This window comes from Cupressus sempervirens, chromosome 11, assembly GCF_028749045.1.
Source record: "Cupressus sempervirens isolate cs-2001-9-10 chromosome 11, ASM2874904v1, whole genome shotgun sequence".
Lineage (NCBI taxonomy): Eukaryota > Viridiplantae > Streptophyta > Pinopsida > Cupressales > Cupressaceae > Cupressus > Cupressus sempervirens.
The window spans coordinates 85,601,163-85,628,490 of NC_143128.1; positions in this window are offsets into that span (position 1 = coordinate 85,601,163).

Sequence of the window (27,328 nt, forward strand, 5' to 3'; positions counted from 1 at the left end):
TCATGCAAATACATACTCTTTGACAAAGGATGGAGTTCACCACAAACTGAAGCCCTTGATAAAGGAAGGTGAAAAGGTATGTAGTAGTGCTAGGGTATGTCTTGTTGATGGAAGAAATTTTTTGGATGGCATGAAACATCAACATATGTGCTATGCTTTGATTCTTAGAGAAGATAAGGAAGGTAGTAGTGAAATTCCACTTGAAGTTTCAAGCCTATTAAGTGAGTATGGAGATGTCATCTCTGATAATGTTTCAAAAGAGTTGCCACCAGTAAGGAAAATCAGTCATCAAATAGATTTAATCCTTGAAGATAGTTTGCCTAACAAGGCTACTCATAGGATGACTCCTATTGAAACTTAAGAGCTAAATAGACAAGTTCAAGAGTTTTTGAGGAAAGGTTTGATTCAAGAGAGCCTGAGATCATGTGCAGTACTTGTAGTGCTAGCACCAAAGAAGGATGGAGAATGGAGAATGTGTATAGACTCTCAGGTTATAAATAGAATAATCATCAAGTATTAGTTTCCTTTTCCAAGAATGGATGATCTTATGGACTATTTGAGTGGGGCTCAGTACTTCACAAAGATAGATCTCAAGAGTGGCTATCACTAGATATGGATACAAGAGGGAGATGAGTGGAAGACTGCATTCAAGATTGAGGGTCTATATTAGTGGTTAGTCATGCCCTTTGGACTGACCAACACACTAAGCACCTTCATGCAACTTATGAATGAGGTACTAAAGAAATTCTTGGGAAAATTTGTTACTATCTATCTAGATGATATTTTAATTTTCAGCAAGTCTTTGGATGAAAATTTATTGCACATTTGTAGTTTCCTTGAAATGTTGAGGGAAGATAAATTGTTGATTAATTAGAAGAAGCGTAGTTTCGTCAAATAGGAGTTAGTCTATTTGAGGTTTGTTGTATTAGTTGATGGTCTCAAAATGGATCCAAAGAAGGTAAAGGCCATCCTAGAATGGCCTACTCCAAGGTCTTCTACTGAGGTGAGGTCATTCCATGGTCTAGTTAGTTTTTATAGGAGGTTCATTAGAAATTTCAATGGCATATGTGCACAACTGACTTAAACAAAGAGGGGGGATAGAAAAGAGTTCAAAAGGACTACAAGAGCTGCAAGGAGTTTTGAATTGTTGAAGAAGAAGGTGATAGAGAAACCTATGTTGGCACTTCCTTATTTCAATAAAGTGTTCTAGGTGGATTATGATGCTAGTGGTAGTGCTATTGGGGCTATATTGAGCTGAGAAGGTAAGCCTATTGCCCACTTTAGTGAAAATTTGAATGATGCAAATAAGTATTTTGTTTATGATCAAGAGTTCTATGCAATAGTTCAAGCCTTAAAAAAATTGAGGCATTATTTATTGCCAAAAGAATTTGTCTTGTATACTGATCACTAGGCATTGTAGTACCTAAATAGCCAAGGTAAGTTGAATCAGAGACATTTGAAATGGGTAGAGTTCATGCAAAGCTATACATTTATGTTGAGACATAGAAGTGGAAGGTCTAATTGGGTAGTAGATGCATTGAGTAGGAGACAATTGTTGCTACCAATAATGTAGGTTGAAGTGGTTGGGTTTGATGAACTCAAGAATCTATACCTTGAGGATCCTAATTTTGCTGAAGCATGGAAGGCTTGTAAAGAACCTATTACTCTAGACAAGACCAAGTGGCTAGATTATTTGATTTAGGATGGTATGTTATTCAAGCGCAGCCAATTATGTATTCCAAGGAGTTCTATGAGGGAGAACTTGATCAAGGAGAAACACAATGGAGGAATAATAGGACCCTCTGGTCAAGATAAGACTATTATTAGAGAACATTATTTTTGGCCTCAATTGTCACAAGATGTAAAGAAGTTTGTGTAGAATTGTCAAGTATGTCAAGTAGCCAAAGGATTTAATCACAATATTGGACTCTATCAGCCATTGCTTGTTCCATCAAAGCCATGGGAGGACATAAGTATGGATTTTGTTCTTGGATTATCGAGGACACAAAGGGGTAATGACTCAGTATTTTTAGTGGTTGATAGGTTCTCCAAGATGGCACATTTCATTCCATGCCACAAGACTCATGATGCAATACATATTGCAGATTTTTTTTTCAAAGAAGTGGTGAGACTACATGGTCTTCTAAAGAGTATTGTTTTTGACAGAGATACTAAATTTGTGGGGTATTTTTGGAGGACTATGTGGAAGAAGTTGAGGATCGAATTGAATTTTAGTTCTACACATCATTCGTAGACTGACAAACAAACAAAAGTGGTAAATAGAAGTCTGGCCAATTTGCTCAAGTGTTTAGTGGGAGATAAGCCCAAGGGATGGGATTTGATTCGACCACAAGCAAAATTTTCTTACAATAATTCTATAAATAGGAGTATTGGTAGATCACCATCCCAAATTGTGTATGGGACTAGTCCAAGGACTACACCAAAGCTGAGAAAGATGGAGAAAGGGGAGAGGACAAGTGCTGAGGTAGAAGAATTTGTTGAACATGTCAAGCATCTACATGAGGTACATGCACATATTACCAAGATGAACCAATAGTATAATGCTAGGGGAGATCAAAAGTGAAGACATAAAGAGTTCCAAGTAGGGGATTTGGTTATGGTATACTTGAGGAAAGAACAATTTCTAGTGGGTACCTACAACAAGCTAAAGATGAAGAAATTTGGTCCTTGTAAAATTTTGAAGAAACATGACACAAAAAATGCATATGAGGTGGAGCTGCTAGATGGGATTCACATTTCTCCTAACTTCAATCTTGTAGACTTAATATAATATCATGATGATGGTGTAGATGAGGGGTTGATGCTGGAGCTATGTCCAATTCCTTCTTCGGTGAAGGAAGAGATTGAAGACATTCTAGATAGTTGTGTGGGCTGGAGTACCAGAAACAAGTATTATGAAGAATATCTAGTGAAGTGGAAAGGATGATAAATAGAAGACTTAACTTAGATATCCATAGTGGAGGTTTCTCATTTGGGTTTCCCTCTACCAACTATAAAGTGATAGGGTCACTTTTCAATCTACCCTGGGTGTCTGATGCAGGAGCATCCACTAGTGTAAGGGCAATCTTGTATCATCCAAAAATATGCTTAGTGTTAGTTTCTGTTTAAAGTTTTTTCATTTCTAGATACCCATTTGGGTCAAATAAAGATTCCAACTCTCATAGTTCCACTATTGATTTTTTGGGTTAGAGTTTTTGAGCACCTTGGGATACATGTCAATGCAAAAAATGGATTTTTTTGTAATTGAGCCATAATTATGATGAGTTAGAGGGTGTAAGTTGGAGGGATGATTATATTTGTAATTTTAAACATTCCAAAAAATGAATTAGGTCAAAAGGCTTTATGGTTTGAAAGTTCTTACAATTTTAAGTTGTCTGGAGACCTCCTAAAAGCAATTCCAAGTCAAATTTGAGGCACTAAATGACCTCATATAGGCCCAAGAAATGGGGGACAAAAAAAAATCCTCCATAGGGCTATAGATCACTTTGAGAGTATTCTAGAAATGTAAACGGTTTGTCAATCAGAGTCCCAAATCAAAAGTTATGCCTCCTGAAAGTTGGACTACAATTTCTATATTCTTCTAATTTTACACTAGCTTCTAACATGATTTCTAGAAACTTCTATTTTGGTAGTGGATTCCAAATGTCATATTCTAGAATATATTCCTAACCCTAAACCTAATTGGGGTTTATTTAAGAAATTAATGGCATTGTTAAGGCAATTCTTGGTGGAGTTTGAGAGAAGGTACTGTGAGGAGGATTTTTCTCCAGGATTTGACCATTGTAAGCCCATAGTGCATGTCTTTGGGTTTGTTTACATGTACTAAATGTAGTAGCATATTTTACTGATAATAATATTCCCCTTTTTCACTATTGCATTCATTTTGGTTGTGGTTTGTGTCCTCATCATTATTTTTTCTTTGATTTCATGGTTGTGTTTACTATTTATCATTATTAGTTTAATTTCATATGCAAGTTGTAAAGTAATTAATAATACTCAATTTTGGGCTAACATTTGTAGAGTATTGATTCCACCCCCCTATATTTCCTATTGCCAACAATTGGTATGAAAGCCCAATTACTCTAAAGAGCCTTACAATTTGTGTAAGATCCCTATGAATATAGAATAGTTACAAAGGAATCTTGAAGTAGCCCTTGAGAAGATTGATTGTCTTTCTGAAGAAAGAGATAACCTAAAAGAAATGTATGAAGCTACAAAAGACTACATTGGGAAATTGAAAGATAGCATTGATCATCTTAGAACTAGAAAGTAACCTAGAGAGAAAATAAAAGATAGTGATGAGATAACAACCTTAAATAATGAAAATGATATTGTGAAGCATGAATTGAAGATTGTTGAACTAAAGATAAGTATGAAGAAAAATTACAACAAGATTGAGTTAGATCTAAAATTTGAAAATGCGGATCTAAGATCCCACCTTAAAAAAGTAGCATCTAAACTTGATTCCATCAAGATAGAGCATGCAAACCTTGAGTAGTATAATACTATTTTGTAAGGAGAGTTTGTTGAAACAATTGATTAATTGTGTATTGTCTTTGATGTTACACAAAATGTCATATCATTATTAGTCAATATATGCTGAGCTCGCTTGGGCACTGAAGATAGTTTTCTATGGATACTATATGTTCCATAATTTTTTTAGTTCATAAGGTATAATCTACTGAGTTCACTCAAGTGTCAAAGGAAAGTTTGTGAAAGTTGAGTGTTAACCGAGCTGACTTGGTTAATGAAGGAATGTTGGATGGAACTAGTGTTAACCAAGCTCACTTGGTTACCAAAGGAACTATGTGAATATGCAATGTTGACCGAGTTCACTTGGTTAACATAGGAAAATTGTTCTTGAGTTAGTGTCTACCAAGCAAGGTTGGCTAATGAAGGATTTTCTTATTTTGGAATGTTTGGTTTAATTGACTTATCTATTAGTTCTAGCCAACTGAGAAGATGAATATTAATTATTCTAAGTTGTATTTGAGCCTACTTGAGAATGTGAAAGATATAAATAAAAGGTCAAGTTGAGGGTGAGAAGTAAGAATTCATAGAAGATAATTGAAGATTTGAAGATGCTAAGAGGAAGTGAATCAAAAGGATAAGAAGAATATATTTAATAAGTTGAAAAGATACATTCGATCAGGAAGGATCAAGTATAAGCTAGAATTGAGATCTATGATTAGAAATATAGTTGCATCCAAATCAGATCATGCCATTGTTACTCTCTAAACATTGTAGCAGTAATCTAAATCTCTTAACAGAGTTGGCTTAACAACTATTTCTAAATCCTCTAACAAGGTGGTAGTTCTGTCAAAGTGTCTAAAGAACTTTAACAAGGCCACTTCTAATAGGGTGATTAAATCCTCTAACAGGGTCAAACCTAATAGTGTGTTTTGTAACCTTTAATAGGGTTGGCTCCTAACAAGGATCTCTTTAAATGAGTGAAAAATAATAACTAGTTACAATTGGTGGTTTTTCCCAAATTGTGTTTCCACATTAAATCTTGGTGTCAAATGTATTCATGCTATTCCTTTTATGTGTTTGCAACTAAGTTAAAGTAATAAGTAATCACAAATAACATCTTAAGATTTTTATGTTAAGTGTTTCCTGAGCAGTCTTAGTATTTATTGAGTTATAACATTTTTTAGTGTGTTTACTGAGCTTCAATAGAGTTCAACTTTCAAAGTTTATTTTGTACTAACATCTAAGGGGTCTAGGATTTATTTTTGTAGTAACTAATTCACCCCTCCCCTCTTAGTTAATCCTATTATATTTTCAACAATTGGTATAAGATATTTTGGTGCTTGCAAAGGAGGTTTCAAGGACCTAAGCTAAATATTAGGATGTCTTACAGAAGAGAGATTCCCAAGTTGAACTAAGACAAATTTACAGCATGGAAAGGACTTATGAGATTACATTTGGCAACTATTAGTGATTCAAGTTGTAAGTATCTTGATACTAAATACAAGAATACTTCTGGAACATTATCATTTGAAGACATTGCTGAAAAGAAGAATCATAACATCATGATTATTGATATTGCATCTAGTCTTAGTTATGTTGAATTTGATGAAGTAAAAGATTACAAAACAACTCATGAAATGTGAATCAAACTAAAAGACATTTATGGATGAGATGACAATGTAAGAAGAGCTAAAATAGAAAGTCTTAGAGGTCATTTTGATTAGATGAAAATGAGAGAAGATAAAAAAATTGCAAAATATGTGGAAAGAATCAAAGCAAGTGTAAGTGCAATCAAAACATCTGGAGGAGACATTGATGAAAAAATAGTTGTAAGCAAGGTACTCAAAACTCTTCTTCCTATCTATGCAATTAGAGTGTTTTCTATCCAAGAAATGAGATGTGATCCAAATAAAACAATATCTTTAGATACTCTAATTGGAAGATTGACAAGTTTTGAGTTGGATGACTATGATAACTATGTTCCTAGTTCCAAAAGTATTGAGTCTACATTTGAAGCCAAACTCTTACTCAAGAAAAAGAATAATAAATCAAAGGAAAATCAATTAGGAAGTGAATAAGAAATAGGAGAAAGTTCTGATAGTGATCTTGAAGTTGTTGAAGCCCTACTTGCAAAGAAATACTCCAAAGGTAGATGAAAGTACAAAGGAAACATTAATCTTATCTATTTTTCTTGTAAAGAAATTGGTCACATTGCTACTAGGTATCTAAATAGAGAAAAAAAGGATGAGAAGAAAAGTAATAAGTACAAATGCATGAAGGAATTCAATAACTACAAGGATAAAGGTAATAAATCTTATTTTATGGCTAAATATTTTGATAACAGTGAAGATGGAATGGTATATATTGTTGTAAAAGATGAATTTGATGATGAAGGAGATAAGATGGCACTTATCTCTCATGTTAGCAAAAATGATACTTGGATTATTGATAGTGGCTACTCACATCATATGACTAGAGACAAAAAAAATTTTGAGCACATGGAATATTATGATGGTGGTAGTGTGAGATTTGGAAACAATGAACCTTGTTGCATAAAAGAAAGAGGATGTGTCACTTTGACCAATGAACTTATATGTGATAATGCTTATTGAGTTGAAGGACTAAAGCATAATCTATTGAGTGTGGTATAGTTGAATACCATTAGATTCAAGGTATAATTCATGGATGGAAAGGCCAAATGCTAGATGGAAAAGAAAATTTGGTTGGATTTGGCAAGCAAACAAAAGGTAATCCATTTTATCTTGATCTCATTGAAAGTTCATGTTTTATTGCTCAAGTAGAAGAAAGTTGGTTATGGTACAAAATATTATGTCATGTAAAATTTGATAATCTACTTAAAATAAGCAAACATAAAAGAGTAGGAGGTATTCCTAGCTTGAAGAAACCTGATAAGGGTCTATGCAAAAATTGCCAAATTGGTAAGATGGGAAAGACTAGTTTCAAAAGAAAGAACTATCATTCCAAAGAAGTATTAGAGGTTGTGCATAAAAACTTATGTGGACTTATTGAAATAGAGAGTTATAGTGGAGAAATTTTTTTCATTCTTTTTCTTGATGACTATTCTAGAATGATGATTGTAATGTATCTAAAAGAAAAAGCAAAAGCTTTTCAAAAATTCAAGTGGTATTTGGTAAGAGTAGAAAAGGAAATTAGAAAGAATTTAAAATTCTTGAGATTAGATAGAGGTGGTGAATTCATCTCCAATGAATTCAATAAATTTTGCATAGAAAGAAGAATTAGAAGACAAGTATCAACTCTTAGTACACCTCAGTAGAATGGTATAGCTAAAAGAAGGAATAGATGCATCATGGATTGTGCAAGAATATTGATGATAGAAAAGAATGTTGCAAGAAAATATGGGATGAAAGAAATCAGTACTACAATTCATACCTTGAATAGAGCATAGATGAAGAAAGACTCAAATCAAACTCCTTATGAACTATGGTATGGCTACAAACCTAATGTAAGTTACTTGAAAGTATTTGGTAGCAGATTTTATATCTTGAAAGCATCTAGAAAAGGAAAATTTGATGTCAAAGGTGATGAATTCATACTCCTACGATACTCATGCAAAAGTAAAGAATACAAGTGTTTGAATTTGTCTACTCATAAAATCATAGAAAGTGCACATGTGAGAATTGATGAGTTTGCAGAAACGAGCAAAGAAGAAAGCAACAAAGAGCTAGAGGATTATAGAAGATTTATTTACTATGAACCTAATGTCCTACCAAAGTTATCTTAGAGAAAGGAGGCTTTACCTCCTAAGTCCCCAAAATCTCCAATAGGTACTGAGTTGCAAATAGTGCAACATGAGTCATACTCTAAAGGACCTGAGTTAGAGGCTACCAAGCTAGAGAAAACCAAGTCTGATGGACTCAAGTCAGAGACAATGGAACCCAAGCTTAATACTAAAGTTCATGACGAATCAAAATAACTTATTCCAAATCTAAAGAACCTGTGTTAGCAAGATATGTCAAAAGGTATCATGCACTTGATCAGATCCTTGGAGACAAATCGGATGGAACAATGATAAGAAGCAAATTGAAAGGTACATGTTTACTTGTTGAATTTCAACTTAGAAATGTTAAAGATTCTTTGGATAATAAAAGTTGGATTGAAGCAATGAATGAAGAAATAGAATAGATAGAGAAGAACAAAACTTGGACTCTTGTTTCTAGACCCAAGGATAAAAATATAATTGGCACAAAGTGGGTGTTCAAAAAAAAGTTAAATGAAGATAGAAAAGTTTCTAGAAATAAAGAAAGGTTGGTATGTAAGGGATATTTTCAAGAAGAAGGTATTGATTATGGTGAAAATTTTTCTCATGTTGCTAGATTAGAAGGTGTTAGAACTTTACTAGCTTATGTAGCTCATAGAGGATTTAAAGTTTATCAAATGGATCTAAAATCTATATTCTTGAATGGAATTCTATATGAGGAAGTCTACATTAAACAACCTAAAGGTCTTGTAGATCCTAGCAAAAGGGACATGGTCTACAAATTACACAAAGATTTATATGGTCTCAAGCAAGCTCCTAGAGCTTGGTATGAAATACTTCATAACTACTTGATATAGATTGGTTTACAAAGATCAAATGATAATAGTAGTTTGTACATGAAAGAAGGACTAGACAAGAAGATTGTGTTGGCAAAAATATTTTTTGATGGTACTTTATTCATAGGAAATGATGACTTGTGCAAGGTATTCTCAGAAGAAATGAGTAAAGAATTTGAGATGTCTATGTTTGGTGAGATAATTTTTTTATTAGATTATAGATTCAACAAAATAAAGATGGTATTGACATTACTCAATCTAAATATATCATTTAGCTACTAAAGAAATTTGGAATGGAAGAATCAAGACCATTTGGAACCCCTATGTCTACTAGACATAAGCTTTCCAAAAATGATGGTTCCAAAGAGGTAGATCAGACCACTTATGAATCAATAATTAGAAAATTGCAGTATGTAGTACACAAAAGGCCTAATATTACATTAGCAGTCAGTATGGTAGTAAGATTCTCAAAAAATCTCAAAGAAAATACATAATGGAAGTTAAAAGAATCATGAGATATCTGAAAAGTATTGAAGAATATGGTTTATGATACAAAATAGGAGGCAATTTGGACTTAAAAGTATTCACAAATGCTGATTGGGCAGGAAGTATTGATGACAAAAAAAATGCTAGTGTTGCAACATTCTTTCTTGATAAAAGAGTAGTGTCTTGGACAAGCAAGAAACAAAATTGTATCTCTCAATCCACAATAGAGGCAGGATATGTGATATCATGAGTCAATTGTTCTAATATTGTTTGGTTCAAACAGCTGATGGCAGGTATGAAGATAGAGATCAGGGATCCAGTAGTTATATACTATGATAACACTAGTACAATAAATATATCAAAGAATCTAGTAATTTATAACAAAAAGAAGCACATTGGTATAAAATATCATTTCTTGGGAGAATTGGTGCAAGATAAAGAAGTTAGATTGGAATATGTAAATATAAAAGAAAAAATTATAGACATATTCACCAAGCCATTACCTAAGGATGCATTTATGTGTCTAAGAGGTAAGCTAGGGGTCATTCCCCTATCTAAAGCTCACTAAAAAAATTTAATGATGCATCAACCTGAACATTATTGATGATCAATTAGTTGGTGCAATATTGACAAGGGCATATTGTAAATGAATTAGTACTTGAGGTACATCAATATTAAGTGAACATTTTCTTTGGCATGAGATGTCAAAGAGGGAGAATTTTATTTTTCATATCTCATAGAATATTTTCATTGAAAAGAGGGAGAATTTTTCTATCATAAAAATCTTGTAAAGAGATGTCAATAAGGGAGAATGAACTTGGAAGAAGTTCTAGTAGATAGAAGCTTTCTGACAAAGGGAGAAATTGAAGATAGAAGAGTTCACACTAATAGAGGGAGTTCTCATGGATGAGAATTAGAATGAAACTAAGGATATGTTTCTCATTTTATTCTTGCTCCAAAATTTCATTGTACTATGACATATTGTGTTGCCATCAATGCCAAAGAGGGAGATTGTTGAAACAATTGATTAATCGTGTATTGTCTTTGATGTTACAAAACATGTCATATCATTATTATTCAGTATATACTGAGCTCACTTGGGCATTGAAGACACTTTACTATGGCTATGGATCATTCCAAAATTTGTTTAGTTCAAAAGGTAGTATCTATAGAGTTCACTTGGGCATTAAGGAAAGTTTGTGAAAGTTGAGTGTTAACTGAGCTCATTTGGTTAATGAAGGAATCTTGGATGGAACTAGTGTTAACCTAGCTCACTTGGTTATCAAAGGAACTATGAAAATATGTAGTGCTAACCAAGTTCACTTGGTTAACATAGAAAAATCATTTCTGTGTTAGTGTCTACCAAGCAGGGTCAGCCAATGAAGAATTTTATTATTTTGGCATATTGAGTTTAATTGATTTATCTGTTGGTTATAGCCAACCAAGAAGATGAATATTAATTATTCTAAGTTTTATTTGAGCTGACTTGACAATATGAAAGACATAAATAAATGTTCAAGTTGAGGGTGAGAAGTAAGAATGCATGGAAGATAATTGAAGATTTGAAGATGCTAAGAGGGAGTGAATCAGAAGGATAAGAAGAATATCCTTAGAAGTTGAAAAGATATATTCAATTAGGAAGGATCAAGTATAAGCCAAAATTGAGATCTATAATCATTAATTTAGTTGCATACAAATTAGTCATGTCATTGTTACTCTCTAACCATTGTAGCAGTGATCTAAATCTCTTAACAGAGTTGGCTTAATAGCTATTTGTAAATCCTCTAATAAGGTGATAGTTCTATTGAATTATCTAAATATTTTTAACAAGGCCACTCCTAATAGGGTGATTAAATCCTCTAACATGATCATACCTAATAGTGTGTTTTGTAATCTTTAACAAGGTTGGCCCCTAACAAGGTTCACTTCATAAGAGTGAAAAATAGTAACTAGTTGCAATTGGTGATTTTTTCCAAATTGGATTTCCATGTTAAATCTTGGTGTCAAATGTGTTCATGCTATTTTCTTTATGTGCTTGCAACTAAGTTAAATTAATATTTAATCAAAAATAACATCTTAAGATTTTCAAGTTAAGTGTTTGTTGAGAAATCTCAATATTTATTGAGTTACAACATTTTTCAGTGTGTTTACCGAGCCTCAATAGTGTTCAATTTTTAGATTTTATTTTGTATTAACATCTAAGGGATCTAAAATTTATTTTTATAGTAAGTAATTCACCCCTCCCCTTTCATTTACTCCTCTTATATTTCCAATAGTTAAGCAAGGCTAAGCAACAGTTAGAAAAGTTATATTCTAGTAGTGAAAAAATTGATTAGAAACTATATTATCATAGACCTTCTTATGATAAGACTGGTCTTGGATATTTCATTGGAGAAAAGTTAAAAAAGAAATCTGAAGCAAGAAAGGAACCAAATCCCATAAATGAAACCCCTAAATCTAAGAAGTATGATCAGAATGAGATTGAAGAAAGTCAATCTAAAGAGGTACCTAAATAAGTTGTGAATATAAGTCAACCAAAGAAACTTGACAAACCTAAGAAAATAGAGCAAGTTGAATTACCTAGAGAGTTGAGGTATGAGTTCAAAGGTAGATGCTTTCTATGTAATGAATTTGTTCATATGAAGAAATATTGCACACACAAGTCATTCAAACCTATTACAAATTTCTATTATTATAATTGTCATGATTTTGGTCATAAAGAAGTAGATTGTGGGAAACCTAATTTTGATAGTAATAATAGCAATAGTAGAATGCTTAGAGATACTAACCTTGTAGGTAATGAAAGAAGAAGATCCTCAAGAAGATATAATTAAGGAGAAAAATCAAATCAAACAAGGAATAACATTGTATGTTACAAGTGTAACAAATTTGGACACAATATTGCTAGGAATTATAGAGCACCAGTTAATTAGAATGGACCTAATTAGAGGAGTAAAAATGTATGTTAGTTATGAAACAACTTTGATCATATTGCAAGATTTTTTAGAATGCATATGAGGAACATCAACAAGAACCTAAACTTCAGAAGGAACAATAACATAAATATCAAAAGGAATGATAGTAGCAACAATAGTCAGAAAGATGAATTGAGAGAACATGTTGAAGAATTCAAAGAAGCATTTGTGAAGGAAAAAGATTCATCAAGTTCACAAACAATATTTGAAGAATAGTATTTTGATGGACCTAATGAAAGATTGAAGTTAGAAATTGTATGTGACTCATCCTACTTGAATTAAGCACTTATTTGTTGAAGATAGAGTACAAGAGAGATGGAATGTGAGTTAGTGATTGAATTGAGAGTTGTGAAGTTGGAAGAAGGTTGAATGGATCATGAGGAAGCTATGGTTAAGTGCAAACATGATTTGGAGATCATATGAAGGCAAATAAAATAAATTGAATCTATTGGTAATGAAGAACAACTTTTTACAGACTAAGTGGTTGTGCAATTAGTGTGAAGTTCAATTTGAAGGGATTTATGGGATGTGAACAAGATTACATGTACCATTTGATTATGTGAAGAGTTAAAGAGAATTTGAAAGTGATCTGACTACAAATTGAGGTGAATTAAATAGTTTTGTAATGTGAAGTAAAGAAACCCTAATTATGCATGAACTGGGTATTTTACAAGTTTAATAGTTGAATTTTTGAAGTATTTGAATCATGAAATGGACAACCCCACTATGTGTGATGTTAGTGTTGGAATTCTTTAGAATAACTAGGGGGGGTGGGGTGTGAAATAGTTATCCAAGTTCTAGATGTACAAATAAAACTTTTCAATGCTTATTAGATCCATATCTATAAAACCTTAACATGTGTGCATCCATTAGATCATACTATACCTTAACTTAGTAGGTTATTGTCCTAGGTCAAAATATTTTTGTACCCATAAGAAAAATCACACAATTTGACACATGGCTTTTATGTAGAAACCCAATTTGGGAAAACCAAAAGTAACATGCTACAATTCTCACTCTTCTAAAGTGATTTCCAATGAAAGGAAAACCTTGCTAAAGGTTACAATACACACTACTAAATGTGAAGGTATGGTTAAAGTATTTCAATCACCCTATTAGCAGAGAGCCTTGTTAGAGGATTTTAGAATATTCTATTAGAATGTCACCCAGATAAAGGATTTACAAATGGCTGTAAATTCAACCCTAATCCAAAGGATTTTATCCACATTGGTACAATTGTTAGAAAGTAACAATAGGACTTGATCTAATAAAAACTTACAAATCACTTGTAGATTATAGCTCTCTAGTTTAGTTCTCTATTCTATTTGGCATTCATACACTTCAGGTATAATAACTTGTTCACCCTTAAACTATTCATCCCCTTAAGCCTTCTTTCTTTGTATGTCAACTATAGTCTCTTCTATTAGGCCACTAGATGAAGCAATAACCTAGAATCCTTGTCTTCCCTAGGTTCTCACACATGACAACCTTTTCTTTTTGCTAGCTATCTCTATAAGTAGAGAATTTATATCTTTTTCCACTTAACCACAATCATCCATTTTAGATTTAGGTAGGATTCAATGAATCTACCCATTTTTTCATTTGAGTTCATATAGAAACTTCATCTAAAATCTTCCTTGAATTCACCTCAAAATGGTTTATCTTGAATTTTTTTCCACCAAATCATCATAGTCATCTTTCACATGCCTCAAATAATTCAAGAAATCAAATTTTTCATTTTAGATTCATCAAATCTTTGATTTAACACTATTTATTGTCACTCAACATCTGTATTTTTCTATCACTTAGCCAACACTAAAGTTTATTAATGGTTTGTGCCAAGTAAACTTCACTTGGCATATACTAACATTCACTTGGCTTGTATTATTTTTCTTCTTTTCTTGGCACCTATTGAGTTTCACTCTAATTCTACTAATTTGTTCTTGGCTTGCATTGATTTCTCGTAAAGGCTTGGTAGACACTTTTCTTACTTGATCTTCTTACAGTCTTTACTTGATTAATCTTTCATTTTAAACTTTAAGTAGATAAATAATACACTATAGTATCATTATCTTTCTTGGTCTTTGTGCTCCTTTAATATACCAAATAACTCAACCTTTCTCTAGGTGCTCTTGTTATCTCCTATTTTCAACTCCTCTTCATCAATCAACCACATGATAGAATTCAAACAAATAAAGAAATTGTCTCACTAGAAAGTTGCAAGTTTGAAATTATTCACAAAATAATGATTGTTCCATTATAAGTTCTTCACTTCAAAACAATCTCTATTCAATAATCTCCTTCTTTGGTATTGATAGAAAATCAATACTAACAACAATACGGAAAAGAAAATAATATCTTTGAAATTTCTACCCCTATCAGTATGTGTCCTTCCTCTATATAGGTAATTTGAGCTTTGTTGATCTTCTTCAATGTATCTTTCTTAGATATCCCATATTAGATACTTTTCTCCTTTTTGTTATTTTCTCCATCTTTCTTACATATCCATCTTTGACAATGATGCAAAAGTCTTGTCATCTTTTCATGTAGATTAATCAGTTCAGGTTCTCCCTCTTTCACCTTGCATGTGATAGTAATGTTCTAATTCAACTTCTTCATTACTTTAGACATCTCCTAAAGTAAGATTCATTGCATCAAGTTGTAAGATACAACATTTTGCTTAGTTGATGTAGGGCACTACTCATACTTCTTAAGCAACTCTGGATAGGGGTACCACCCCTAGTTTACCTCTAATATATTTGTGTACATCCATAGGTAAAGCTTTTGTGAATATATCAACTATTTGTTCTTTTGTATTCACATATTCCATTCTCACTTCTTTGTCTTGAACTAACTCTTTGAAGTAATGATAGTTGATTTCAATGTGCTTTTCCTTTATGTGCATCACAAGGTTCTTTGATATGTTTATAGCACTTGTATTATCACAATAAAGTACCATGGGTTAGTGATTTCCTCCTTCATGCCTTTGAGTAGCTGTTTGATCCATATCACATTTGTACAATTTACTACAGTAACCACATATTTAGCTTCAATAATAGATTGAGATATAGAATTTTGGTTCTTACTAGTCTAGGTGATCAATCTCTTTCCTAAGAAAAATGCTCCAACACTTGTACTCTTTCTGTCATCAATGTTTCCATCCAGATCAACATTTGTATAGGCTCTTAACTCAAACTTATCATTTTTCTTGTAGTATAGACCATAATCTTTTGTTTTTTTTAGGTATCTCATAATTCTCTTAACATCCATCAAATGATTCTCCATAGGATTTATAGAAAATATTGCAACAATACCAAGAACTAATACAATGTAAAGTCTACTATGCACTACACATTGCAACTTACCAATCATAAACCTATACAATGTTTGATTCACTTCAGCAAAATCATCATTCTTTGAAAGTTTATGTCCTATCACTATTGGAGTGCTAACTAGTTTTGAATCCTCCAAACCAAAAATTTTCAATATTCCTTTTAAATGTTTAGATTGAGTGATATAAATACCACATTTTATCTAATATACTTGCAAACCAAAAAAGAACTTGATCTCTCCAAACATAGACATCTCAAATTCTTTCTTCATTTCATTTGCAAATTCCTTACATAGTGCATTTTGACCTCCAAATATGATATCATCAACAGAAATTTTAGTGAGTAAAATACCTTTAAATCCTTCTATTTTCAAGTACATATTGTTGTTATCATTAGTCTTCTCAAAACTAATATTCATAAGATAATTGTAAATCATTTCATACCATTCTCTTGGGGCTTTCTTTAAACCATATAAAGTTTCATGTAGTCTACATTCCATGTTCTTGCTGTTCGGATCAACAAATCCTTTAGGTTGTTCTATGTAAACCTCCTCTTCTAGCTACCATTCAAAAATGCTAACTTCACATCAATTTGATAAAATTTTGAAACCTTTGTATGTAGAGCAAGCAAGTAGAGTTCTTACTCCTAATCGTGTAACTAGGAAAAATGTTTTTCCATAGTAAATTCTTTCTTCTTATGCATACCCCTTGCAAACTAATCTTTTCTTATTCCTTGTGACTTCACCATTCTTATCTAACTTATTTCTATACACCCACTTGGTTCCAATCACATTTTTGTTATCTAATTTGGGTATTAGAGTCCATGTTTTGTTCTTCTCAATCTGATCAATCTCTTCTTTCATGGCTTTACTCTAGTCGTCATTCTCTAATGTATCTTTTACTAACTTAGGATCATGCATGCTTAACAAACATGTATCACTTATTAACATATTCCTTGTCATTGGTCTAGATTCTTTATCTCTAATAATATTTTTAGTAGGGTGATGTCTTCTAACATACTTTGAAAATCTTAGTTTTACTCTTCTTTCTTCAATGGGTCTATCAACTTCAGAATCACTATGTACTTCTCTATCAGCTAGATCGATATTCCTTTCATGTACACTTATCTCAGAATCATAATGTAACTCATCTTCTATTTGAAACTTTTCCCCTGAATGTAACTTGATTCCTAAATACAACTCAGTTCCTGAATGCAACTTGGCATTCATTGTATGTGATTCGATAGTCGCTAATACTTGTTGGTTTTGATTTACAACTTGGTTCACAACACCTTCATCAAAAGACATACCTTTATAAAGTATACAAAAGTCTTTTAATCTTTAGGTTTCTTCATAGGTTCAGCTTCATGTACCTTTTTATATTCATCAAACTTCACATTTGCACTTTCCACAACTTTTTTATTGTTAATATTCAAACACTTATAAGCTTTACTTCTTGTGGAATAGCCTAGGAATATACTTTTTCCACTTTTAGCATCAAATTTACCATTCCTATTATTCTTAAGAATATAGCACTTTTTTCCAACTACCTTAAAATATTTTACATTGGGTGAGTATCCATACCATAGTTCAAAAGGTGTTGAATGAGTACCTTTCTTGACTTGTACTCGATTCATGGTATAGAAAACTATACTTACAACTTCTCTCCAGTATTTCAAAGCAACATTCTTCTCCATCATGAGTGTTCTAGCATAGTCCATTACAAATATGTTTCTACTTTTAGCAATCATATTTTATGTTGTGGTCTTAGGTGCAGAAGTTTGTCTCTTGATTCCTCTATTATTACATAATATCTCAAATTTATTTGATGTAAATTCTCCACCTCTATCAGATCTCAAACATTTCAATATTTTTCCAGTCTCCTTTTCAACTCTAGCTAAATACCACTAAAACATTTGGAAAGCATTAGATTTTTGTTTTAGAAACATAACTATCATCATCCTATACTAATCATCAACAAATAGGATAATGTACTTGTCAACTTTGTAGCTTTGTAGATCAATTGGTCCACTCAAATTAGTATGAACTAATTCCAAAATTTCTCTAGAGGAGTGAGTCTTACTTTTAAAACTAGAAATTTTCATCTTGCCTAATTGATATTGTTTGCAAATAATATTGTCAAGTTTCTTTAGTTTAGGAAAACCTCTAACTCTTTTCATGTTACTAATAAGAACTAAGTTATTAAAGTTAACATGAGATAACCTCTTGTGCCATAGCCACACATCATCAAACTGTACAACAAGACAAGTATCATCACTACCTCTAGCCTAATCATATTTACCAATTAGTTTCCCATAAGTGTCATAGATCTTTTCTTTCTTGTTCTCAAACTCAACTTTATAACCTAAACTATTTAGTTGTGACACACTAAATAAATTATAGTTAAGTCCTACATAATAAGCACTATCACCCATGATCTTTTCTATCAGTTTGATTGATCCTTTACCTTTTGTCAGATAGGGTGCATCATTACCAAATATTATACTATTTCTATTGTAATAATCAAGGGTAATCAACTTACTTGTATCTCTAGTCATATGATGTGAACATCCACTATCAATGATCCATCTATCACTCTTGTTCACATAAGATACTAGTTTAGTTACCTCATCCTCATTAGAATCATCCTTCATTGTAACATACACCACATCATCATCATGGTCATCAGATTCATCTTTTGTTTCCTCTTTAGTAATGTAACAAGAATTCTTTCCTTTATCTTTATATTCTTTGTTGTCCTCATCTATTTTGCTTCTATATTTGTCTCCACTTCTATTGTTCTTCTTCTCTGGACAACTAGCAGCAACATGACCAACCTCATTACAATTAAAGCTCATGATAGGTAGCTTACCTTTGTGTTTCCCTTTTCCTTTGTGAAATGTCCTTGATAGCAATGATTCAAGCTCTTTTACATCTTCTTCATCTATATCACTATCACTAGAAACATATTTGATCTTTTTATTTTACTCTATAGGTTACTTTAATGATAGTTTAGCTTTGAAAGTAGATTCAACATTTTTAGTTTTGAAATTATCAAAATTGGGGAGTTCAAAGGTAGTGAGTCTATCCATAAGTCCTTCAAGGGTCAAATTACTACTAGGTACACACCTTAGTTTTGTTTACAATTGGCTAATAGAGATATGTAATTTTTTTCATTATGACAACACATGATGTACATGCTTACAAGAAACCTCTGAAATAAAGATACGTAGTGTTTGGTAATTAGAAAATTGTCTAAATATAGAATTTGGTATACAATAGTACATTGTTTTGTTTATAACTTGTTTCTGATGTCATATTATGACTAGCAATGTTAGAGGGAGATATTATATATGTTAGTGATGATGTGTATAACCTTGAAAGTCAGTACAGACTATACATAACATAGATAATCATGTTTTAGTGAAACAAAACAACAAAATTGAAGGAAAGGATTATTTTGTTTACAAAATAATTTCTTATCTAATTAGGGATGACATCCTAGATGTTTTCTCTAAGTTGGAAAAGTAGATTGTGGTCTTAGCCAACCCAACAACAATTTGTGTAATGGAATGATATTTATGGAAAGGACATTTTGTGATGAAGAATAGGAAGGTGTGTGAATATTGTGATGTGCAAACTTACCTGTGAAAGAGATGTATGAAATTTTTTGTATAAGATATTTTATGATCCAAGATCAAGTTGAAGATTAGAGATTAGTCAAGGAAGAAGATACAATACTTATATTCTAGAAGTTTGATTACTTGTTTGCACAGTGAGCTCTTCTTGTAATTAGAAGTGCATGTTTGGGTAATGAACTCATCTTGCATTCACTGTACCATAACTCCTAACAAGGATTCAAAGTCTTCTAATAGAGACTCCTTATACTAAATTTTCTCATTAAATCCTAATAGGGTCCATCCTCTAAAAAGGAACTTATATATTAGTATATTATCTATTGGGTATCATGCCCACTAGGGTTTTCCCTTGGCTAGGGTTTCCCTAGTTAACAAAATATGGTGTTATGAATAATCTTTGTGCATTGTTACTATTGCTATTCAGCATTACTTTATTTATTTGTTATGCATGGTTTAAAGTAAGAAATAATATCCAATTGGTTACTAAATTCTATAGATTACTGATCCCCCCCTAGTAATCCTTATTTCTAACAATTGGTATCAGAGAATAGTTACTTTGAAGAGGCTTAACAAGTTGATGAAGAACCTTGAAGAAGCTCTTAAACAAATTGATTTTCTTACTGAAGAAAGAGATAAGCTAAAGGACAGATATTAAAACTCCAAAGTATACATTGTTTAATTGAAGGAAAAAATTGAACATCTCAAATCCAAGCCCGAATCTACTAAATCTAGAACTAGTGATGATGATTATTCAAATTTAAAGATAGAGTACAAAATTTTGAAGCATGAATTGACAATTACAAATCTAAATTTGACTTTGAGAAATGATCCTAGAAAAGTTGAATTTGATTTGAAGACTAAGAATGCAAATCTTACAGAAAGTCTAGCAAAGGAAACATCTAAATTTGAAACATTGAAAGAAGATCATGAAGAACTTCATAAGTACAAGACTATTGTGAAAGGTGAATTAACTCAGTGAAAGCTATAGCTTGAGAAGCTTTATTCTAACAAATAAAAACTTGGTAATTCAATGTCAATATAAAGACCTACTTATGATAACACTGGCCTTGGTTATCTAATTAACATGTCTATGAAGAAACCTGAGATAAGATTAGATCAGAAAGAAAAAGGTAAATCTGATGATAAGATTGAATCCAATTAATCTTCTGATATACCTAAAGAAGTTGAGCAAGAAAAGCAAGTTGAAATTTTGAATAAACCAAAGCAAGTGGAATCTCTTAAGAAAAATTAGGTATGAATTTAGAGGTAAGTGTTTTATATGTAATGAAATAGGTCATATGAAAAAAGATTGTACAAATAAGTCATTTAATCATGTTAAGGACTTTTATTGTCATAATTGTCATGGTATGGGTCATAAAACAATTGATTGTAGAAAATCTAAGTATGATAACAACAGAAGGAATGATAGAATATCTAGAAATACTAATCCTGCAGATAGAAGATCTAATGAAAGGACATCGAGACAAGGAAGATCTTATGAAGAAAGAAGAGAGATTGTGTGCTATAAGTGTAACAATATAGGACACATTGCTTAGAATTTTCATGCACCTGATGATCAATAGAATCCTAGAAGTAGAGCACTAGTATGTCATTTATGCAACAACTTTAGACATACAATGAAGTACTATAGAATTGATAGAAACTTTGATAGAAGGAACAATGGAAGAAACTTTAGGAACAAAAGGAATGATGGAAAGAACATTGGAAATGACAGAAAGAACCATGAAAGGAACTTCAGAACTAACAAAGACAATGAGGAACAAAGAAACATTGTCAATGAACTTTGAGAAGAACTTAATGAGGCATTTGCGAAAGGAGTAGACATCTCAAAATAAAAGCTAGATGATGATGATATAGGAAGATCAAAGTTAGTTGTTGAGTTTGATTCAACTAAGTTGAATTAAGCTTGTTCATAGCAACAAAATTTGAGAACTTCATCCATAAACTAAATTAGAGGTAGAAAACTTGGGAAAAGGTGTATTCAATAAGTTTATATGGTATCTAAGCTTGCTTGTAATTTAGAGCTTATCTAAACAAGTTATGAAGGAATTCAAAGTTACTAGTATTATAGAAAGGGTTAATTTTGTAGCAGAAGATGAAAAGTATGTTCATAGTATCATAATTTGAGAACTTCATCCACAAACTAAATTAGAGGTAGAAAATTTGGGAAAAGTTGTATTCAATTAAGTTTAGATGGTATCTAAGCTTGCTTGTAATTTGGAGCTTATCTAAACAAGTTATGAAGGAATTCAAAATTACTAGTATTATAAAAAGGGTTAATTTTGTAGCAAAATTTGAAAAGTATTTTTTTAATAAGAATTTCATATAGTGAAGTTCAATAGAGCTTTTTCATGATGGAAAATAGCTATGGAAAACCTCAGGTAGCATTCAAAGATCGGATAAATGATCTTGAGTAGTTATTTGATTATAGAATGTAATTGATAGCTTTTTTGTGTTTACAGAGTATGCAATTAATAAAAGTTCAAGTTGATGGAATAAATGGAGTAAAAAATTGTTTTGCACTTCATTTTGAATACATCCAAAGTGAAGAGTACTCAGAAGTGACTTGTCAAGATGATTTCAAAGAAAACCCTATTTTTGAAAAAATGTATTTTATCATTTTTTTGCAAATTTGTTTGGTAAAAAGTACATATTTGATAGAATCATGAACATGTTAGTAGTGCACAATGTTGAGAATGAGGATAGACTTAAGTTGAAGGTTTTTTCCATAAAAATTATCAAATAAAACCCTAATTCAATGTTATTAATCACTTTGAACAATGTAGTATATCTTGAAGATGTAGGAAGTTATCTTAACAGTAAATTTGAGTCTATTGGCAGTGAATACATGAACAAGGACATGGAATTAGTTTTTAATCATGACATGACTATGAAGCTTGGATTTGAAAATTTAAGGGAACTATACCTATTCAAATATCATTTCTACCATGAATTGGACATAGATAAGTGGACAGAGATCATATTTAGTAGAATACATGATGGGAAACTATGGATAAAAGATAATGTAATTGACATTTCTACCGACCTTATTCATGAGGTAACTAGCCTTAGTAAACAAGGCAATGTACTTATAGGTGAGAGAATGGTCAAGAAGAAAGTTGAGAGTTGTACCAAAGTAGTGTATAATGGAAAGGCTATGGTGATCAACACCATCAAACAAGATGATGTAAGATTTCTTAGTAGAATCATTGCCTACTTTGTATGTGGAAGCTCAAAGATTGATGAACTATTAGCTAGATTCATCTATGTAGCATATAAGATATGTGTAGAGAAGGAACAAGTAAATCTTAGTGAAATTCTAAGAATGAAACTCTTTAAAAATCTAGAAAATATCAAGAGGACTGAGAATGGTGTGTTTAGATTTCAATCATTAATCAATCACATATTCTTTCATGTACTTAAAATATTTCCATATTTATCAGTCAATGAGATAATGAGTAGTAATAGATGTAGAATGGAGAAGATCAAAAAAGTATGCAGAAGGCATCCTACAAATAAGATATTAGATAGTGGAAACCTGACAATCAAAACATTTCAAAACGAAATGAAATAGAGATTTAGAATCACATCTACAATTGTAGATAGATCCAAAGAAGACATTTGCATTATGGTTGATACAAATTATACTTATATTCAAGTAATAGAACCTCAAGAAACATTTATTAATCCCTTGGGTTATAAATTGAATAATGATACAACAGTTAGTTATATTGATTTATTATTGAAATTAAAGAAAGATAAAGCAGAATACAGATTTGGATCTTATAATGAGATTATCTAGTTAGCTCATCAAACAACCTTGGAGAAGGCATCACACAAAAAGATAGAGTCTATTATGAAAAAAGCCTTATTAGAGGCCGATATGACTGAGAGTGAGTTTGCAAGAAAACTATGAAACAAGGCATACTAAATGTGCAACCTTTGTTAGTATCTATTGCAGAGACATATTTGAAGCAAAGCATTCCATATACAGTAGTGTCAGATGTGTGGCCTAGTAAGTTGAAGATAAAATCTAAGAGATTGGTGGAAGCTATGACCATTAAGACAAAAAAAGTAAAGTAGCAAGCCATAGGACTAGGCAAAAGGATAAAGACATTGTTGACAATTGTTGAGTCCAATGATGAAGAGGAAGAACAAGAGGTTAAGAAAGAAGAGAAGGTAACATCATCAAAGCAATCAAAAAGAAAATTTTGGCAACCCTAGAAGCCGAAGATAGAAAAGATTAACATAGTTATTGCTAATGAAGGTAACTTTGTTTAGATGAACAAATTTCATGATTTGTATAACAATTTTGAGAAGGATCAGATTGATATCTCTACTATGAGATACATCATAGAAAATAATCTAAAATTGAAGGATATTGAGGGCTTAGTAAACCAAAAAGTCTATGATAGACTTATTTAGAAGAAGGCTCCAACAAGAGAAGAAGATCTAGAACTTCAAAAGTCTATGCTTAGAACTATTTTCAAGATTGATGATGAAGAAGAGATTAAGAGATTGTTGAATAATCTCACACCTTACTTAAGAAATAAAGACCATTTAGAGTAATGGTGGGTGAAAATGATAAATTAAGAAGTGAGACTATGATAGCTATTAGTTAGATGTTGATAAAATCAAAGACAACATCTCCTCTAGTACCTAGAACCTTGGAAGTGTTAGTGAGCAGTGACACTATGTAGATAGATTAGACTTGTTGACCTAGTTTTTCACCCTTTACCATGTGTTGTACCTTGCAGTGAAAACCATAGGGTTATAGTCCAAAATTAGTTGTCTTAACTGAAATCCCTAGTGCAAATTTTGTAAAGGCCTTTTAAACCCTCATCGTGTGCCCTAGTTTTCAAAAAAGGTAATTGAATATAATTTCCTTTTTCAAAACTATGTGGGACAAAGAAATTCAAACTTTTTTTATTTTTCAAAGATTACTTTATTATTTCCCACAAATTAAACCTTTTTAATTTTAAAGCTTGCCCTAACTATGGTTATATCTCTTAAACATTTTACGAAGCATCTAAAATTTGATGGTTTATTTTGGTTGACTGTCGATCTCTCCAAGATCAATGATGAGCACATGTTTGTAATAGGAAGTTGCATGACTTTTAATCAAAGTGAGCAAGTGCCTTGATGACACATAGCCCTTGCTGATAGTGGGTTTTCAATGTGCCGCAAAGAATCAGAGCTTGTTAGTACCTCATCAAACCTTTTGCAAAATTGTCATTACTTCTTAGTGCATGTTTCATTTTCTTGTAATATCATTGGTTAAGCCAAGTGTTGAGGTTGCTTCTTACTGACATTTCATTGGGCCATTGATCTTTGGAAGATCCATAGTGAGTGCTTTACTGCAAGATGGAATTGAATGACATTTAAACAAAGTAGGCAAGTGCATTGTTGACATCTGGCACATGATGATATCAATGACATAGTCTCTAAAAGGTATTACTGCTACTAACTGTAATCACCTAAAAATGGTCATCTAGACTATTAGCCCCCTTTTCAACATTTTGGCTAAATTAATTTAATCACTTACCTAAGCCAAATTGCTAATAATCAATTTATTTGATTATAACCTATAGTTTGACTATGCTATCCTAAGTTCATTATTTGATTAAAAGAACATGTCCCCTTTTAATTAAATAAAAGACCCCATTCTTCTAACCCACTTAAAGTGCACACATAAAGTCTTTTTTCTATTTTGCAATTAAAAGAAAAGGCTTTGTGACTTTTGTCTTATATGACAAGTCAACTTATATTCTATTGGTTGATTTGTGTGTGCACATGGATCACTCCTCTTTTCAAATTCCACCGTTGATCATCCACCATCTTCATCTTGATCTCTACCGTCCATAAATCTTTAAAAGGGAGAGAGCTTTCCTCCTCAATCCATCCATCTTTTGAACATTGTTATGCTGCAGGTTTTCTAACAGGTTTTCTTTGGAGCTTTGTGGAGAACTTCTCTTCCTTGTCTACATTCTCTCATCCATGGCATTTTAGCTTAGATTCATGTTGCATGTTAGTTTAGCTTCTATTTTGCAATAATCTCTCACATAGCTTAATATTTGGATTGTAACACTCTCATCCATGCTTAGAATAGCTGCACTTTTCATATTCATTCTAGTTTAATCTTTAGTTGCATTGCATTCTTGAGGAACTCCTTGGGACATTTGCATTCTTGCATCTTGTCTTTGGAACCTCCCATTGCATGGTTTACTAGCAAGAAGAGTATCTCTAAGGCTCATCTAAGAGCTTTCTTATTCTTGAAATATACTCTCTTGCACTCCATGGATAGGGAGCTCTAAGCCGGCATCCAAGCATTCCAACTCATGGAATTGTTTGGATAGAATGGTTTAGAGTGGGACACTTTCGAGTGTACATTTTTGGCGCCCACCGTGGGGCTTGAATCAAAATTTCAGCTCCATTTGCTTTCATTTCTTATCTCTAATTTTTTTTACAGCAGCATATTGGGTCTAATCAAATGCTTTTGTAGAATTATCACTTTGATTTTAAGGCCAAGCCATAAGTAAATTGGTTTGAAGGCCAAAAACTTAGTTGGTTTAAAGATTTGATCATATCTTTTAAACCACTTGGATTTTGGTTCTGAATTTATTTTTGCAGGTTGGATATATGCTCAAAATGTCTCACTCAGATTTGCAAAGCATTTTGACGTAATTTTCGGGAGTTGTGAGTTTTTCTTTATTTTTCATAAAAAGTTGTTTTTGATCGCAAATCAGCGATTTTTTTTAAAAAACTTACATTTTGAGAAAGGTTTTTCAATTCTAATGGGGGTTCTTTCTTTGTGTTTTGAATTTTGAGATCGTATTAAGGATAAAAAATTCGATTTGATAAATTTGGCCTGTTTTGACAAAATCAATCTCTAGGGAGTAAATGAAAAGATTTTTTAAAATTTCTTGCATTTTTGGAAATCTCTCTGATTTTTAACAAGGGTCTCTTCTTTTCATTTTCATTTTTGGATACAAAATCATAGTAAACAAGTCCAATCTTGTTGACTAGGTCAAAACCAAAGAGTAAAAATGAGAGCATTTGTGATTAACTTGCACTTTCTTTGCATGTACTTGGTTGGAGGATAAATTAGATTTTTGAAGCAACTCACCACTTTTTATTGCAGATTTTTATGTTATTTCACACTAACTTTTGTTGTTAACAAGTTGTGATTTCAGGTTGCCATCCTTGTGAAAAAAATTGAAACATTGCATAAAAAGAACGCATGTCAAAGCTTCAAATGCACAAGGGCTACTAACGATTGTTTGCAGGGCTGCCCAAAGCATAAAAACCCAAAATTTCTTTCTTTTTTGTTTTCATGTGTGGCATTGAATAATTGTTCATTTTTCATAGGCACATAAAACTTGTGATTGGAGTCTTTTGGTAATAGGAGAGTATGCTCTTCACCCTTGTGGTGAATCAGAAATCTTGACTTGCCATTTGGTTTCAAAAGCAAGGGGTAACTGAATCTTCTTGGCGTGTTTGGGAGAAAATGATTGGAATAGGAGAGTATGCTCTTCACCCTTGTGGTGAATCAGAAATCTTGACTTCCAAAATTTGATCCACTTTGTGTAGTTAGAATCCTTTAGAGGGCCTGCTCTCGGACAACCTGAGAGGAACGACCTAAGTGGGGACAAGCCGATTACTTGGCTCTTCCAACCCACTATAAACTCAAGGCTATCAAGGACACAAAACCTTGGTAGACGTAGTGTTTATCTTTTCCTAGTGTGATCGCTTATGGGATTTCGACCATAGGGAGATCACTAGGCAAGAATGCTTAAGGTACTCTTGTGG